Raw genomic sequence first — 14,163 nt, forward strand, 5'->3', positions numbered from 1 at the left:
TAAAGTGATTTTTTGCGTAGCTAAATAACTAAAATTTTGCCTTCACTGCTGTGAATGCTCTAAAGAACCAAACTCACATTAGCACCACCAATCCAACCACCTAGAAACACCAAATAGCAACAACAACAACACCATGACTACCACCTCTAAAACACTAATAAAATAACAAACCAAAACCCCAAACACACCATTGTAACACCAAATTGAAATCCCAAATCCAAATCCCAACCCATAGAACAAACTACAACTAAATACCTATAACCTGCGACCACTAACAGCAACCCATAATCATAGATATTTATACCCACCATTGAACAACACCCCACACCACTGAAACTTTGAAACCAACCCAAGAACCACAACCTATTCAGACCCACAACCCATTTAAACCCAAGCCTCAACACTAATTCAACCCATGGTGGCAAACTATGGCGATCAAAAGCCACAACCCACGGCAAGCAAGTAAAAGCAATGATCCATGGCAACAAACCTAGGCAAGCAAAATGTCACCTTCAGACTTTGCCATCACCGCCGTCACCTTCAAGATCTACCATCGTCGTCGTCACCTTCAAGCTCTGCCATTGCCTTTATCACCTTCAAGATCTGGCACCACCACCATCGCCTTTAAGCTCTGCCATCGCCGTTGTCATCTTCAAGCTTTGCTGTTGCCTTTAAGCTTCGCCACCGAGTGAGACAGCCGAGATGGGAAAGAGAGGCGAGATGACCATCCTCGGTTTGGGAGAAAGCAACACGGTGAAGCGTGAGGAGAAAAAAAAAGAAAGGTAGAGGGGCAGAGACCGATTGAGCAGCTTGGTTGAGAGAGGGAGGAGAGTGGCGTTGTGGTTGAATGAAGAGAGAGAACATCAGATATTTTTAATTAAAATAATATTATTTGTTTTACAACCAAGTGAATAGTTAATTCTATATATAACAACCAACTATTCACAGGTTGTAAAATATTATGGAAACCCATACTAGGATGGAGTATACTTTTTGAGGTTTTGGTGGTAAAATAGCAATTGGGAGGTATTTACAACAACAATGTTAGTGCTCTTAATGAAGGAAGGAGGTATGATGATCCTTATAATTGTAGATGGAGTTTGATACAAAAGTCTTTGTTGATTTTTTTATTTATTCAGTTTTTGTTTAAATGTTGGAAAGGCCAGATGTATCTAATAGAAATTTCCATGTACTATAGAGAAAATTTAATCAATTTTCAAACTCCAACCTTAATTTAATTTTAAGAATGAAATTGCCAAGAGCCTTATAACTCAATTGGTTAGAACCTCTTAGTGTGTCCATGAGATCCATGGTTCAAATCCCCCTCCTCGTTATAATTATCAAATTATAAAACAAAGAAAAAAAAATTTAAGGAAAAAAAAAGATATAATTCCTTAGATCCAATACACTAGGTTCTTCACTTATTGAATTGTACTTAAGTTTTACCCTAATTTTAAAAACTCCTATAGAGAAACATGTTATCACTCTGTGGTCCATTAGCTTGTAGAGATATACTGCCTACTAAAGCTAATCTAACTAGAAGAAAATTTTTGTTTGATGTTGGGTGTGAATGCTGTGAGGTTGGGTTGGAGACAATAGACCGTGTCCTACTAAGCTGTCCATACTCTGACGAGGTTTGGAGGTCCACATTTTGAGAGAGATCATGACTCATTGCGCATATCTTTCATTTGTACAGTACCGGTTTAATACATAAATGCTTTATATATATATATATATATATATAAATAAATAAAAGAATTAATACATAAATGGTATTCTAATAGAAATATGACCTAGTATAGTTATATAAGAAGAAACTCTTCCTTTTAAAAAAATAAAAAATAAATTAAACAATACGGTGGGGTTTGGGTAATAGGTGAAAATGGCCAAATACCACCATCTTCAGAAATTTGTAGCAATTAAGCACTATTTCTGAACTAAATGGAAATCTACCACTTTTTATGCACTCGAGCTCACTAAACTCGAGTTCTAAGTAGTACTCGAGTTTATTAAACTCGAGTTCCTAGTTTCATTCCACCGTGGCGTTGCTAGCCTGGAATTTGTGCAATTAAAAAAAAATAATGTGGTACTCGAGCTTGGTAAACTCGAGTTCCATGCAACACAATACTTGAGCATACCAGGCTCTAGTTCTTTGTAATAAAAAAAATAATTATTTTTATGTTTTTATTTATTTAAATAGAAGCATTGTAAAATATAGAGATTTTAATTTCAAAATATGAATTTTTAGGCCACTCATACCCCTTGTTCATTCATTTTTAACACACTCATCAATTTCTTACTATTGGGGTTACAATGAGAAATTAAAACAACATGTAATAGAAAAATCTCACTCCATTTTTAGCCATGGACACACCGAAAGAAGTTTAAGCTACATATTGTTACTTTATCAATCCTGTTCGGAATTACCGTGTAGTCAAATAATTGATAAGTATTGCAGAAAGAGTGGACCACTCGGATATAAAGAATTTAAGCTTTACCACATATAGATATGTAAGTTCTTGACTTGCAATGTTTCTAAGAGGAATGTGAAACATTTTTTTTTATGTATATCTAAATGTTTGGCTGATGATGTGAAAGTCGCTTTGGCAACTCTCTTTTTTGGCTAGTTGTAGCACCCCATGTTTAGATATAGTTCACTGTTTTCTCATAAAACACCTCCTGAAATTGTGTTCTCTAAATTTAAAAGCCAAATCTGTATGCTTTTTCATGTTTGAATTTCACAATAATCAAATCTATTTTTCTACATTGATAAAATATGTTTCTACATTAATAAAATTTGCTTTTTGGACATTATGTTTACTGTATATTCGAAACTACTTATTGCGTCCATAAAATCTGTTTTCTACATTAATTAAAACTGTTCATTTTTTTCTTATAAAAATTGTTCACTATTTTCTACATAAACTATTTCTAGCATTCTGCATAAAATTATTTTCTGTTCAGCATTATGTAAAAAATTGTTCACTTGCTTTTCTGCATTAATTATTTTCTGTTTACTATTTAAAAAATTGTTCACTATTTTCTCATAAAACACCTAGTGAAATTGTGTTTTCTAAATTTAAAAGCAAAATCTAAATGCTTTTTCATATTTAAATTTCACAATAATCGAATCTATTTTTCTGCATTGATAAAATATATTTCTACATTAATAAAATTTGCTCTCTGCACATCACGTTTACTGTATATTCAAATTTGCTTACTGCATTCATAAAAAAATTTTTTTGCATTAATTAAAACTATTCATTGTTTTCTCATAAAAATTTTTTACTGTCTTCTGCATAAACTATTTTTATCATTGGCACGGTTGTTGCACTTAAATGGTTTTTGTGTTTTTAAAAAAAAAAAAATATGTAACCATATGAATAATGGAAAAAGAAAAATGAATAATTTGTATAAATCACCTAATGATAAATGCCTCGAATAATTCAAATTTGTAAAAAAAGTTCAAATTAGTTGAATGTAGAAATTTGGGAAAAATCAATGGAAAATCAATGAACGTACCAAATCGTGAAGGTGGATAGTCTAGACTTGTTGAGAAATTTGACTTTGTTGAAAGTACAAAATAATGAAAATTCAATGGAAAAGTATGTACATTAGATGTATAGATCGTATGAATTTGTTTAAAATTTTGAATTTGTTGAATGTACAAAACTGTGAAAACTCAAGAAAAAATTGTGTTCATTAGATGTACTGATAGTACAAATTTGTTGAAAAATTTGAATTTGTTGAGTGTGTAAAATCATGAAAATTCAAATAAAAATCAAAGAACATACCAAATTGAGTAAACTCAATGGAAAATTAATTACATTAGATGTACAGATCGTCCAAATTTGTTTCCAAATTTGAAGTCATCAAATGTACAAAATCATGAAAATTCAATTTAAAACTGTTTACTAATGTACTTATCATCCTGATTTGATGAAAATTTTGAAATTGTTGAATGTACAAAATTGAAAAACCTTAATGGAAAATCGAAATTGTTGAACATACCAAATCGTGAAAATTCAATGGAAAGTTGTGTACATTAGATGTACAAATATTCCGAACTTTTTGAGAAATTTGATTTTGTTGAAAGTACAAAATCGTGAAAATTCAAGAGAAAATTGTGTACAATAGATGTACAGATCATTCAAATTTGTAAAAAACAAAATTTATTCGTTGAATGTATAAAATATTGAAAGTACAGAAAAATTTGTGTAAATTAGATGTACAGATAGTCTGAATTTGTGGAAAAGTTTGAATTCGTTAAATGTACAAAATCGTGAAAATTAAATGGAAAACTGTGTTCTAATGATTGATCATCCAAATTTGTTGAAAAATTCGAAATCATTGAATGAACAAAATCGTGTAAACTAAATGGAAAATCAAAGAACATACCAAATCGTTGAGCAGCACATGTAGCACTGCGAACATCAATGTAGCAATGGAGGACAACTCACCCCTAAAATTGATGCATAAACTTTCCAGGGATGCTCTGCATCCTTAAAAACAGTGCATTACAAAGGGTTGCATATTGTGTATTCATATGAGTGTGGATGGGTACTTCTAGTCAAAGCTCAACAGTGCCGAGCTGTTGAGCAGCACATGTAAAACTATTTATTATCTTTGGTCATTTTCAAGGATGCTAGTAAAAAAACTCTTCCCATAATTTGTGACTACTGGTTAGAAGTGAATGTTCAAATAGTGTGTAAAACACCTATGAACATTTAGATCCCCAATTTACAAATTACCAACACAAGCTTATAATCAAACAATATATATACGAAATATGAAAATAAGATAAAACAGAGTTGGTAAAACAATCTAAACCAAAATTAATCACAACCACAGCAGTAATTAAAAGGCAAATATTAAGGGAAAAGATATACAAACACAAAGACAACACAGTGATGTGTTATCAAAGAGGAAACTAAAGTCCTCGGCGAAAAACCTCTCCGCCGCCTTCTAAGCGGTCAATAATCCACTAGAGAATATAGTTGGGATACATGAATAACAGAAGACCTTCCAAGCCTAATCTACCCAGTGCACCTAAGCCCTCCAAGCTTCTTGCTTCAATAGGGTTACGACGAACCTTGTCTTCTCTAACTTACCAGATCCTGCAATCGCCTATTGCATCAACCAAAATGAATTGGTCCCTTCTTAACTGCTTCCCTAGCACCAAAAAGCCTTCTCATAGATATGAGTATGGTGAGATAAGGATTTGGTTAAAGTACCTCTCCAGGATATAACAATGGAGAGGGTGAGAGTAGAGAAATTTGGAGAATCAAAGAATGAAAATTATGGATAAGCCAATCTCGTTTTTCTCTAGGGTTTCTCTCTCAAAATTCTCTCTAAAAGCTCTCTAAATACATGGGTATAAGGGTATTTATAGTGGGGGTGTGAATGGAATGTGAAGAGTCAGTTTTATAACAAACAGGGTGTTCTGGCGACTCGAACTCGCAATTAGAATGAGTCACGAGCTAACGGCTTGACCAGACTAGAAGTTTTGTCCTATAGTGCAACAACTAGCGTGACTCTTCAGTTCTCCTACATGCTTCACACGTGTGCCACCTTTGGCAACTTGCTAGTCGCAAGATCCAATCGCCAGGCCCTTCTTGAGTGCACACTCTTGAGCTTTTCTTCACACTCTCTCACACACTACCCTTACATAATTCCCACCTAAATACAGGGTTTCTAAATGCTGAATTACCAGTAAATTTGGCACAAAATAAAGCCAACAAAATGATTGAATAAACAAGAAGTAATAGCACATGGGTACTTCTAGTCAGGGCTTAACAGTGCTGAGCTATTTATTATCTTTGGTCATTTTCAAGGATGCTAGTCAAAACACTCTTCCCATAATCCGTGACTACTGGTTAGAAGTAATAGCACATGGTAAAGCCATCTTGAACCTTGCAACTGAGGTGTCAAACAATCACATTTCATAAATATGTACATTAAAAGCATCACTTTGCTCTCAGAACCATCACTCTTACAAATTAAGCAGCCCCATAGCCTGAAACATTGAAATATCTTTTGTAAACGTAGCCAATTACTGTTATGCTACAGATTTTGAATACATATTTACTTGACTGTTCGAGCAAACATCGTGGTCATATACGTTTGATTATGGGAGCTAATGGTAGACACAGCTTATCCCAAAAATTGATGAATAAACTTTCTAGGAATGCTCTGCATCGTTGAAAATGATGCATTGCAAAGGGTTGCATATCTGTGTATTCATGTGGCGAGTCCTTATTTTAGGAGCCATATGGTTTTTTTGTGAAAGAGTGGTTGGTTTGTGTGGTTTGGATGAGTTTGTATGTATTGAATCTATTAAATCTTGCTACAAGTAATGTACAATAAATCTAATTTGGGTGATAAATGTTGTGTGTAACATTTCAAATTACACAAACAGAATATTGGAACATCAACATATCTAACTGAAGGCATTTCACTTCCTAAGGTGTTTCCTAAATTACAAAGTAGAGGACATTGTCCAACCAAAGCACAAGAATCACATGTAGCAAGAAAGAACCGCAGGGGAAAAATGAGCAAGTGATTTCATATAAACTTAGCTAAAACTAATGAACAGTTAATCTTTAGATTTGCAAAAGTTGAATGGACATAATCATCAGTTGTCAGACATTAACAACAACATTCTGTATTGCATAGAACATGTAATGTTCGTTGGTAGAAATTTTAATGTTCTAATGTTCGTTGGTAGAAATTTTAATATTGCATAGACATTAACAACAACATTCTAATGTTCGTTGGTAGAAATTTTTGGAAATCATCATTGCTTGAATTTGAGAAGTCTAAAATATCTCTTTCATCATTTAACACAGTAACTTAATTAATAGACTTAATAGCTCGCTCTTGCACCTTTCCCTTTAGATGCTTCCTAGCTTTTTGGATTGCATGAAAATGGTCTAATCACCTTTGCATTTGATTGTTCTCTTGTTCAAGATGAGCAAGTATGTTGTCAAGTTCATCTCTAGGTAACTTAGCTGAGCATGCCATAGGAACTTGTAACTCATGCCATTGACAATACACCTCTAACTCACACCTCTTCTCGTATAGGGTTGACCATGGTGGTTCTATTACAGTGAACTCTATTATGGTGGTATCTATACTTAGTTTTGTAGGTTTGCTGACCATGATGTGCTTGACGCTTCCAAAACTCTCGTATGTGTATATTGGCATATTAAGGAAATCTCTCTTCTTTCTAACCCATTTCTCTCCATAGTGGTCTGTGTATCTCTGTAGTTGTTGATCTGCTGGAACTTGTGATAATCCATTTGTTGAAGTAGATCTAAACATGTTTCGCATTGTATGATTTGATGTCCAGGCATTGCGATTCATAGCTTAGTCAATCTACGAAGTTAGTGGGGTAGAAATAAGATCATTATTATGGTGCATTTATAACCTCATTTCATGTTCCAAGCATTATAATTTTAGTTATTAGGACTTGTCATGTCAATACAGGCTGGAAAAACACTACATGAACATGATTTTAAATGTTCCCAATGTCACAATGAGATTTGAAGATGTGGGCAGTAGTTGCAGTGTTCTTGAATAGAGCATCATATTTAATTGACACAGTGCTATGTCCCTGGCACCAGGGTACGATTATTCATATATTTTAGTATTCATGTGAATGTGGATGATATGACTGGACAGTGTGTGAAACAATGCCGAGATGTTGAGCAGCACGTGTGAAACAGTGGCATCTGTTGGTGCATGTAGTTCATATGACTACAGTTGGTGCTACAGCAGCGAGCTGGTGATGTGTCTTCAAAAAACTACTCATGCCATAGTTGGTGCTATATCATGTTTACTGTATATTTAAATTTGCTTACTGCATTCATAAAATATGTTTTCTGCATTAATTAAAACTATTCACTATTTTCTCATAAAAATTGTTCATTATTTTTTCTACATAAATTATTCACTATTCACTACATGTTTACATACAACCTTAGGACTATATGATTCATCCAAAAAAGGCATAATAATTACCTATTTAAAAAAACACAAAAACCATTTAAATGCAACAACCACAACAATGCTAAACATAGTTTATGCAGAAAATAGTGAACAATTTTTATGAGAAAACAACAAACAGTTTTAATTAATGCAAAAAATAGATTTTATGAATGTAGTAAGCAAATTCGAATATACAGCAAACATGATGTGTAGAGAGCAAATTTTATTAATGTAGAAACAGATTTTATCAATGCAGAAAAACATATTCGATTATTGTGAAATTTAAACATGAAAAAGCATACAGATTTGACTTTTAAATTTAGAGAACACAATTTCAGGAGGTGTTTTATGAGAAAATAGTGAACAATTTTTTAAATAGAGAACATAAAATAATTTATGTAGAAAAGAGAGTAAACAATTTTTTAAATAATGCTGAACAGAAAATAATTTTATGCAGAATGCTAGAAATAGTTTATGCAGAAAACAGTGAACAATTTTTATGAGAAAACAATAACAGTTTTAATTAAAGCAGAAAACAGATTTTATGAATGCAGTAAGTATATTTGAATATACAGTAAACATGATGTGCAGAAAATTATATTAGTGTAGAAATAAATTTTATTAATGCAAAAAAATAGATTCGATTATTGTGAAATTTAAACATGAAAAAACATATAGATTTGGCTTTTAAATTTAGGAAACACAATTTCAAAGAGGTGTTTTATGAGAAAACAGTGAAGAATATCTAAACATAGGGTGTTACAACTCGCCAAAAAAAAAAAGAGTTGCCAAAGCGACTTTCACATCATCAGCCAAACATTTAGATATACATAAAAAAATGTTTCACATTCCTCTTAGAAACACTACAAGTCAAGAACTTATATATCCAGATGTGGTAAAGCTTAAGTTCTTCTTTATATCTGAGTGGTCCACTCTTTCTGCAATACTTATCAATCATTTGACCATACGGTAATTTCAAACAGGATTGATAAAGTAATAATATGTAGCTTAAACTTCTTTCAGTGTGCCCATGGCTAAAAATGAAGTGAGATTTTTCTTTTACATGTTGTTTTAATTTCTCATTGTAACCTCAATATTTTAACCAATTTGACCATGATGCTTCCGAGAAGTAAGAAACTGATGTGTGTTAAAAATGAATGAACAAGGGGTATGAGTGGCCTAAAAATTCACATTTTGAAATTAAAATCTCTATATTTTACAATGCTTCTATTTAAATAAATAAAAACATAAAAATAAGTAGTTTTTTTTATTACAAGGAACTTGAGCTTAGTGAGCTCAAGTACCGTCGAAAAAAAATAACGAATATTTCATTTACAAAGAACTTGATCATGGTATGCTCGAGTATTGTGTTGCATGGAACTCGAGTTTACCAAGCTTGAGTACCACATTATTTTTTTTAATTGCACAAATTCCAAGTCAGCAGTGCCACGGTGGAATGAAACTAGGAACTCAAGTTTACTAAACTTGAGTACCGTTTAGAACTCAAGTTTAGTGAGCTCGAGTACATAAAAAGTAGTAGATTTCCATTTAGTTCCGAAATAGTGCTTAGTTGCTACAAATTTCTGAAAATGGTGGTATTTGGCCATTTTCACCTTGGGTATTATGCAAACCTGACCGAGAATTTGGCAGCTGTGATGCTCATGAAGGACTTCATCTGTTTACAAGGGAGTGAGTTCATTTCTAAAAAATGAAGGAATTCTGAGCAAGCCAAATGGTCCATATAGGGTGGGCAGGGCCATGGTACATTATGGGCTGCAAAGTTGGTTGCTTCTAGACTAGTCTTGAATGTTATTGTTACAAAAGTTTGGTATCATTTGGATCGCTTGAAAATAGGAGCACAAATAGCTTGCCAAATGACGATCTCTTATGACATGTATAGGCATTTTTGGCAACAATATCATGCACTTTGTCACAATTATCACAATTATCCTACTTGGCAGATTGTGAGTAGTGGATTAAGTGTTGACGTGGGTTCAATTTGTGGCTTGAATTGTCACTGAAGCCCACAAAGCCCATTGCTTATAAGTCGGTCAAGTAATGACCTTCTATAACTAGGAATATAATTCCTAGTGTTGCTGACCTATTGACATATATATATATACACATATATATTATGTTTGTTTTGTATGGCATATAGAGATCAAGAATTCTAATAACATAGTAGGTATAGTAGCAAAAGAAAATAGAAAAAAAAGGAGAGGTAGTCAGCTTCTAGTTTTATTGTTTCTTTTATGAGAGAGTGTTAGGGTGTAATTGGGATTTGAGTTTCTTAAGAGTGTTCTTGTGCACTATTGTATCTCCATAAGTTTTATAGCGAAATTTCTTTGTCATCGCCATAGAGGTTATTGATTTGAGTCTTGGGGTGTTAGTTTGCACAGTAAGTGGTATCAAACTAAGGTTAGGATTCAATCTTTCAAATATAGTAAAGATGTCAAGCACAAAGTATGACGTAGAGAAATTTTGTGGTAAGGAAAATTTTTCTCTTTGGCAAAGGTGGATGAAGGATCTCCCAATTCAACAAGGAGTTCATAAGTCCTTGCTTAGGAAGGAGAAGAAACTGTAAAAGTTGAAGGATGAAGAATGGGCAGAGATGGATGAGAAAGTAGCTAGCGCTATTCATCTCAACCTAGGTGATGAGGTCATTCACAACATCCTAGAAGCAAAGACCGCAAAGGAAGTTTGGGAAAAACTAGAAGGTCTTAATATGAGAAAGAATCTGACGAACAATTTGTATGTGAAAAAGCAACGATATAGTTTGCATATGAAGGACTCAAATCTATTGGAACATTCCAACACGTTTAACATGTTGAACACCCAATTGTCAAGTTTTGGGATGAATTATGAGGATGAAAATAAAGCGCTACTCTTATTAGCAACGCTCCTTACACCTTTTGATCATCTAGTGACTACATTGATGTACAAAAAAGAGAATGTAGTACTTAATGAGGTGACTAGTGCTCTCCTGTCACATGTAAAGATGAAGCAAGATGGTGATGGTTCTATGGTTGATGGACTTATTGTAAAGTCAGAGTTGAGCAATCAGGGTAGAAGTGAGTCAAGATCCAATAGGAACAGATCTCAGTTTAGATCACATACAAAGAATGATGTAGAGTACTTTTATTGTCATAAGAAAGGGCACTACAAGAATTAGTATAAAGAGTTAAAAGAGCATTTAGAGGAGAAAAGGAATGAAAAAAGCCCCTAAAATTAGCTAGTGTTGCTAAAGAAACATTAGATGACAGTGAAGTTGGTGCAGATTTACTTTCAGTCTCATCAGGTAACAATATTTTATTGGAATCTTGGGTTTTAGATTTAGCATGCTTATATCATATGACTCCAAAGAAAGATTGGTTTGACATGTATAAGCCTTACAACAAGGGTATGGTCCAAATGGGTAATGATGCTATATGTGATCAAGATGTTTGAAGGAGTTGTAAGAGTTCTTAGTAATGTTAGACATGTTCCAGATCTTAGGAAGAATTTAATTTCTTTGGAAGTGTTGAATGATTTGGGCTATTGATAACCATCAAAGGGTGGAATCATGAAGATTACCAAATGTGCTTTGATGGTGATGAAGGGATAGAAAGTAAACCAATTTACAAATTGATTGGAAACACAGTTATAGGAAGAGTTGCAGTCACCACTCCGGTAGAGTCCAACATTGACAACACAAAATTATGGCATATGCGACTTGGTCATATTGGTGAACATAGAATGTTAGAGCTACACAAGAAAATTTTATTGAAGGGGGTGAAGACATGCAAGCTGGACTTTTGCAAGTATTGTGTGCATTGGAAACAGTTTAGAGTTAGTTTCAAGATAGGCTCTCATACAAGTAAAGGTGTTCTTGACTACATTCATTCAAATGTTTTGGGTTCAGTCTCAGTTTTTTTTTCTCATAATAGTTCTCAATAGTTCGTCAGTTTCATTGATGACTACTCTAGAAAGGTATGGATTTATTTTATGAAGCCTAAGTCTAATATGTTTGACATATTTAAAAAGTGGAAAGCATAGGTTGAGAAATAGACTGGCAAATAAAATACCTTAGAACAGATAATGGACTAGAGTATAGAGATAAAGAGTTCATAAGATTTTGTGAATTAAAAGGTATTACTCGTCACTTCACAGTTAAAGGAACTCCATAGTAGAATATGGTTGCAGAGAGAATGAACAGAACCTTAGAAGAAAAAGCTAGATGCATGAGATTGGATGCAGGGTTGCCTAAGGTGTTCTGGCCAGAGACAGTTAACACAACAAGCTTTGTTATTAATAGATCTCCATCATCAGCCATTGATTTCAAGATTCTAGAAGAGGTTTGGTCAAGTAGACCAATTTATTATGCGAGTCTAAAAATCTTTGGTTGTCCAGGTTATATGCATATGCAGAGTGGAGAGCATTTTAAATTGGATTTAAAGTCAAGAAAATGTATATTTCTTGGTTTTGAAAAAGGTGTTACAGGCTATTGGCTTTGGGATCCAATCTTAAAGAAAACAGTAACCAGCAAAGATATCATATTTGATGAAGCCTTTTTGTTGAAACAGAATGAAGTAGAAACATGTAATGATAATTCACAGAAGAAATTAACTATTGAGGTGGAGTTTGACGAGAATAGTTCACCTAGTGATAAGGGTGATGATAATGATATTGATCCGTAGCAAAAAAAAGAAAAGCCATATTCAATTGTTAAAGGTAAAGAGAAGCGGATTCACAAAGCACCATAGAGAAATGGCTTTGAATACATAGTTAGCTTTGCTCTCATAACCAACAATAGAGATCCATCGTCTTATAGGTATGTAGGAAAGATGGGGTCACTATAGAAGAATAAGACTTGGGAATCAGTGAAATTGTCCAAGGGAAAGAAGACTAATGGTAGCAAGTGGGTATACAACAAGAAAGAACCATTATCAGAAAATGAAGGTGAAAAATTCAAAGCACGATTAGTGGCTAAGGATTACTCACAAAAAGTGGAAGAGAATGCCTCAAATATGTTGACAAAGCCAGTTCCAACAGACAAGTTCAAGAGCTACTTGGACTTGGTGTTTACAGCTTGTGAGCCCTTAAGGGCTAAGGTGGAGGCGATGTAGGAGATTGCTCTTGTAGCTTGATTAATTCAAGCCAAGGTGGAGATTTGTTGATGTGGGTTCAATTTGTGGCTTGAATTGCAACTGAAGCCCACAAGGCCCATTGCTTATAAGTTGGTCAATTATGACCAAATACAACTATGAATATAATTCCTAGTGTTGCTAACTTATGACATATATAAATACATATATTATGTTTATGTTGTATGGCATAAAGAGATCAAGAATTCAAATAACCTAATAGGTATAGCTACATAAGAAAATAGAGAAAAAGAGAGTCAATCAGCTTCTATTCTTATTGTTTCTTTTGTGAGAGTGTTATGGTTTAATTGGGATTTGGGTTTCTTAAGAGTGTTCTTGTGCACTATTGTATCTTCATAATTTTTTATGGGGTAATTATAGTAAACCAACCTGTGGTTTGGCCAGTTTTAACAAAGCCTACCTGTGGTTTAAAAAGTATCCTTAGTTAGACAGTTGTTACCCACCTCTCTCATTGCTGTTAGAAAAAACACATTTTAATAAAATAAAAATAAAAATAACATAAAAGAAAACGGATCAAACACCTCTTAAGAAAAACTTTCTCACACTATTTTCTTGGGGCTCGTTAACACAAGATTAGATTACTACAACTACTTTTTCTATGTTTTGGTTATGAATAAATTAATCTACAAAGACATAGATTATTCATCAAAGAATAAGAGGGACATGAAAGATAATAATAACATGCTCACTTCTAATCTCACGCTCAAATCTTGCCGATCTTGCTACAACTCTCTCTGATGCTTTGATCTCAGCTGATGTCGTCAATCAGGTTGTTTTGCTACTTGCCACTACTCTAATCTCGTGAGTTGAATGCTTCCTCTTCTCACAATTTCGTTTTTTTTTGTTTCTTTGATTTTGCTTCCAGATCTGTGATTTTGGGCGGTGGATAACAACGGTAGTGGTGTTGGAGGTGGTAGTTTGGTGAGGCTATGATTTGATGTTTTACCAAGTTGACTGTGGTGTTGGATTTGCTAGATTGCTAGGTTTTTTTTTTTTTTTTTTTTTTTTTTTTTGGTTTTTTTTTTTTTTT

This window comes from Quercus suber, unplaced genomic scaffold, assembly GCF_002906115.3.
Source record: "Quercus suber isolate HL8 unplaced genomic scaffold, Cork oak 2.0 scaffold_99, whole genome shotgun sequence".
Classification (NCBI taxonomy): domain Eukaryota; kingdom Viridiplantae; phylum Streptophyta; class Magnoliopsida; order Fagales; family Fagaceae; genus Quercus; species Quercus suber.